The sequence below is a fragment of the Hylobates moloch genome, unplaced genomic scaffold, assembly GCF_009828535.3.
Source record: "Hylobates moloch isolate HMO894 unplaced genomic scaffold, HMol_V3 SCAFFOLD_5, whole genome shotgun sequence".
NCBI lineage: Eukaryota > Metazoa > Chordata > Mammalia > Primates > Hylobatidae > Hylobates > Hylobates moloch.
Window position 1 is genome coordinate 67,475,391 of NW_026652280.1, and position 5,745 is coordinate 67,481,135.

Here is a 5,745-nt window from a genome sequence, read left to right on the forward strand (position 1 = left end):
CAAACAAATGGATCTACATGAATTAAACATTGCCTTTGATAGATTTCGGTGCAGGACAGTCCAGAACAAACATATTTGCTCTTATTTCCCCAGAGTTGCTCAACTTCTTAGCTGGGTATTTCAACAATTTTTTTTTTTTTGAGACAGAGTCTTGCTCTGTTGCCCAGGCTAAAGTGCAGTGACGTGATTTCGGCTCACTGCAATCTCCACCTCCAGGATTCAAATGATTCTCCTGCCTCAGCCTCCCGAGTAGCTGGGATTACAGGCATTGGTCACCACACCTGGCTAATTTTTGTATTTTTAGTAGAGACAGGGTTTCACCATGTTGGCCAAGCTGGTCTCAAACTCCTGACCTCAGGTGATCCATCTGCCTTGGCCTCCCAAAATGCTGGGATTACAGGTGTGAGCCACCGTGCCTGGCCTATTTCACTAATATTTTAAACTGAGAATTTATTGTATTGGCATTTGTTTATCATTCCACATCTTTAGCCAAGCTCTGAGTGCTTACAATTTTCTGATAATTGTTGGGAGCTCACTCAGGAGCATCTGGACCACTGGACACTCGCAGTAACTGTCCACACCCAGCACTCCCTGTCATCAGATGCTCCATGCCCTTCTCACACTCACCTTGAGCTAGTAACTCTTCTCTGAGCTGTATTTCTTCAAAGAAGATTTCTGAACAGCTTCAGCAACTTTAAGGTCAGGTCACTTGCAAAACTCAGCTCTCTCCTTGCAAGCTTCTGTTTCTTTCTTTGTTCTCACAGCCTGTTCTTGAAGTTAGGGTCACTCCGTCTCTTGTGGTCTAAGTAAATGCAGTACCCAATGAAAAGGGCCCTGCGTACCCTGGCTATGATGGCGCTGTTCTGGCCCAGCGTCTTTTGTAGACTGTGGCGGCAGGGTCTCAATTCCTAAATCAGCAATGAACATCTGCTGCTTAGTTCCTATTATTACTGTACATAAAAGGCTGCATTTCTTAAATTGGAAAAAAAAATGGGCATTTTGTACATTCAAGTTAGCCTTCTAGTTAGTTCCCGACCAAATTAACTATTATCAAGATGTTTATATTTCATTGAATTCACAAGCTGTCTGACAGCAACAAAGGTCATATGAACATTGTGAAATCAGGAGCGAAAACATGGATGTGTCTTTTTTCTACTTCCCCCCTCATTTGAGATTTGCAGCGTACCTAACAGCAACTGATGTGGTATATTCTGTCCTTAAATTTAAAAATTTAAAAAGTAAACACTCAGGTTGAATATTTGGAGGGAAACATTGATACTTTTGCACAGCAAAAATAAATACATATATTTCTCCTTTATTCAAGAAATTTCTCAGCAACTGGAAGTGCTGCTGTGAGACTTATCCTGAAATCTGCACACGCCCTGGTGGTCTGTGCAGGATAAATGTGGGAATGTGCTGGTTCCTACGGCAAAGGCCCCAGTTGGGGCTTCTCCGTCCCAAGCTGTGTGGTGACGCCAGCCACACATGCAAGGACAGCAAATTGGAAGTTTGTCATCACTGAGGCCTTAGGAGAGCTTGGGTGGGTGTGCAGGGTAGATCTGAGGGGCTAAGAAAGGGGCACAATGACAGGGATGGGTGCTGGCTGTACCCAGCATGCAGTAGATGCTCAACAAAGGTGGAGTCTCTTCACAGATGGCTCAGAAGTCTTTGGGGAAGGGGAAGGAGCGAGAGTTCAAAGATGAACCTTCAGAGCCCAGTATCAATTTAAAGGAGCAGAAAAGCCGTGCAGACAAGGAGGCTTCTCATCTCTAAGCATCTGCCTGTTCCTCTGCCTTCTAGAAGACACTTCCTGTTAGAATTTCAGGCTCATGCTCCTGGCCTTCCCTCTTCTCCCTGCTTGGATCAGAGTCTCGATCAGAACATAGCTCCTGGGAGACCCCACTGGCCTCCAAGACAGACAAACAGGAATAGGGGGATTGTGGCAAGTCTTTCCCCACTCAGTAATGTGGAGAAACTGCCATGGGAGATAAGCAGCTGAAAATGTTTCCATCTATGACCTAATAAGCTAAGTCAATTTCACACACACACACACACACACACTCCATCAAAAACATCATGAATCCTGATGACATCACTTCTGCTTCTGCAATGCTATTACTATGGTCAAGGGCCTTCCTAAAGCACCTTGTTAAATCAGCGTTTGATCCAGTCACACTGCCTGTACTCAAATCAGTGTCTGAGACTGGGACAGGCCATGCTTCTTCTTCACCGCACCGCACATAAGCACAACCCAAACACGTACTTGGGCTGCTGACGCTTGGCCACTGCGTGTTTCCTCACGTAGCACAAAGGGATGCTGGGCCATGCACGGTCGTGTTGTTGAATGGCAGCTGAAATGTCACAAGCAGGTTTCCTTGAGCCTTAATGGTTTTGTTTTCCCACAGTCTCAAAGAATCGAACCGCTTGCCCCTCTCCCTCAGTCTTCTCAGAACACTCTCCCAGGACCGAATTTAAACTTCTGGAGGGATCAAAAATCAACTCGTTAATCAGGAGCTCAAAGCCAGCCTCTTCCTGGATCAGCTTATGGGGGTTGTGCTCCTCCACACTCACGGCCCTATTTAATGTTTTAATTAAAAAATTTCTTCCTCATCTTTTCCATTTTCAACTTGTATAGAACTCGTTTGTGCGGAACTCATTCTTCCTGTGGGCTCCATGCACTCCCGAAGGCCTCCGATTCCTGATGAGCATAAAACCTTCTTTCCACCATCATCTCACTTGCAAATGGAAATTCCAGAGCTGCTCCTAGCTCTGAGAACCCCAGGGCAGACATCCAGTGGGAACTTTCCATGAGGAAGCAAGACATCTTGGCATGTCTGTCTGTCGTCTGAGGACCCTTAGCTCTTTCCTTCCAGCCACTTCTCTGGCATCTCTTTCCTCTGTGCATCCTGCAAAGTCGGCCGGTCTCACTCCTGGGAAAGACCCTAGCTCTGATGGTGGCCTTGTCCCCGCGGGGAGTAGAGACTGTATGAGAGGAGGCAGCACCCAGTGGGGCAGGAGTGTGTGCACTGCCAGGCACTTCAGAGTACGAAGCCCGGCCCTGCCACTTAACAGTGTTATGGTGTGGGGTGGGTGGCTTATTCGCCTTGTGTCTTGGTTTCTTCATCCGCAGCACTGAAAGAAAAATAATATCTGCCTTCCCCACCTTAGGGCCCATTACCGCATTTGACAAGGTTCGTTTGCTACCTTCACCATAAAGCCTTGCCAAACCTAATTACTTCCCTTGTAGGTTTTTGTTCTTGTTTTTGAAATTTGCAAAACAGAAAACCTATTTATTTTCTGATGAGAAATGGAACTATCAAGCACATTGTTTGCCTGTAAGCAGATTTACACAGGAAGCTAAATTATTGTCAGGATGTTGGCTGCGCACGGCTCAGAGGCGCTGGTGTTGTGAAGCAATGATGGCCTCACACATTCATCTCCACTAAAAATAGCTCATCCTTATTCAGCCAGTGCTAGATGCCAGGTGATGTGACTCTAAATGTTTATTTATTAAATTTTAATCCTCACTATAACTTATGAGTTAAGAACTGTTATAAGCTCCCTTTTACAAACAAGAAAACTGAGGCATGGAGAGAGTAAGTCACTTATCCAAGGACACACAGCCAGCGATGTTGGGGTCTGCCCCAGAGCCCAAGCTCTCGGCACTGTGCTGTCTCTCTAGAGAGAAGACTGCAGCGCAGGCTCCACACTGCTTTCCTCTGCGCCTCTTACCACACACATCTGTACTGCTGGGCTAACTTCCCAGGGAATATGACCTGCATGATCTCACAGGATCTGTGCTTAGAAGAATTTCATCCTGGGCCAGGTGCCTTGGCTCATACCTGTAATCCCAGCACTTTGGGAGGCCAAGGCAGACAGATCACGAGGTCAGGAGTTCAAGACCAGCCTGGCCAACATGATGAAAAACTGTCTCTACTAAAAATACAAAAATTAGCTGGGTGTGGTGGCGGGCACCTGTAATCCCAGCTATTTGGGAGGCTGAGCAGGAGAATCCGCTTGAAACTGGAAGGTGGAGATTGCAGTGAGCCGAGATCGCGCCACTGCACTCCAGCCTGGGTGAAAGGGCGAAACTCTGTCTTGAGGGGAAAAAAAAAAAAAAAAAAAAAGGAAGAGTTTCATCCTTAGTTTAATACTCTGCTGTTGCACTAAACTTGAAATTCTTAGCCCATTGATCTCTGAACCTGTGTTTCTTAAAAGTAATCCAATGGGACAATGGAGTGTGTGGATGAACAGAGCAGACACATGCAAGATACATGTCTGCTGTTTCTTGCCATCTGGTTTGCACACTGCATTTATGTGGCCCCTGAGCACAGCATTCCAGTGGGCCATGACATATGGAATTCAGCAAGGCTCAACGCAAATACAAGGTAAGGTAAGGGTGTCATGTCCATGACCAAGTAGGCAGAGGCACTGGAGCTCTGAGAGGCTATGCTTTCCTTTGGACCAGGAACTGACCAGAACTGGCTTTTGAATGCAGAAAGGAGACAGACAGTAGTTTTCAAAGATGCACAGATGGCCGAGAAACCCTATCACATCCTTTCTTCCTCATGCAATTTCCCTCTACTAGCCAACCCACTGTTCCTTTTTCTTCTAATTCTTCCTTACTCTTTAGTAAGCTGAAAGAAGAGTGTTTGTAAAATACATGAATATCAAGAAGCAAAACAAAAATAGTTGGGTTAGTTTGGGACAGTGTTTCTACAGTTCTAGTAAGAACAAAATATGTAAGCATAAGAGATTCAAAATATAAATTGTGTAATATCTGTGATCCAATGTGAGCTAAAAGCTCATGTTTTTTGCATTTAAAAGTGGCATTGCACAACAGAAAGATTTATGGTCTTGTTTTTGTCTTGATCCATCACGGTCTTAGAGTGCCCTTGTGCAATGCTAAGGTTCTGTGAAATGGTTTATATTGAGCAGGAGAACACAGGGCCTCACTTGGAGGGCCAGGTGAGGTCCTAGGAACACAAATGTCTGGGTAACCATGGGGACCAGCTCCAGATGTCAGTCACAGCTTTTCTCTTTCTTGTGACATTTCCTGTATGAGATTATGTGCCCCATCAAGGCAGGTACCATGGTTTTTTTTTCATCCCTGCATTTTTGAAGGTGTTCAATAAAGAATCTTCAAATGAATGAGTGTATACACGAGTGAGTGGATGAACAGGCTATGAGGATTCTTCATCTTCTATCCCAGTTGGATTCAATTTGGAGGTGTTCTTACCTGTGGGAATGTGCATTAGTCATGGCTGACCATGCAGGCTGAGCTGCCCAGCCTGGGCCAGTTCACAGCTGTTGTCCCCTGTAATTACTGATTATCTCCTTTCACTCTCAAATGTTCTATGATCCGGATGATAAACTATATGACCACCCTAATTACAGAAGGTTGGAAGGCTTCAGAACGAGAATAATAACCAGAAGATACCAGTCACGGGACTTCCTAAAGATAGGTGTTGATGAAAGTGGGGACAGCAAATGCTTTCTAAGGCCTCTTTCTTTTTCTTTAGATTGGATCTTGCTCTATTATCCAGGCTGGAATGCAGTGGTGCAATCATGGCTCACTGCAGCCTCAAACTCCCAGGCTCAAGCAATCCTCCCACTTTAGCCTCCTTAGTAGCTGGAACTACTGGCACATGCCACCGTGACCTGCTAATTTATTTTTTTGGCAGGGTGGAAAGATGGGGTCTTGCCATGTTGCCCAGGCTGGTCTTGAACTCCTGGGCTCAAGCA

General features: G+C 45.5%; 1 pseudogene; it reads right to left on the reverse strand.

Annotated features, from left to right (window-relative positions):
• Positions 1 to 472: 472 nt before the first annotated feature.
• Positions 473 to 2,824, reverse strand: LOC116467812 (mitochondrial import receptor subunit TOM20 homolog; annotated as a pseudogene).
• Positions 2,825 to 5,745: the final 2,921 nt, after the last annotated feature.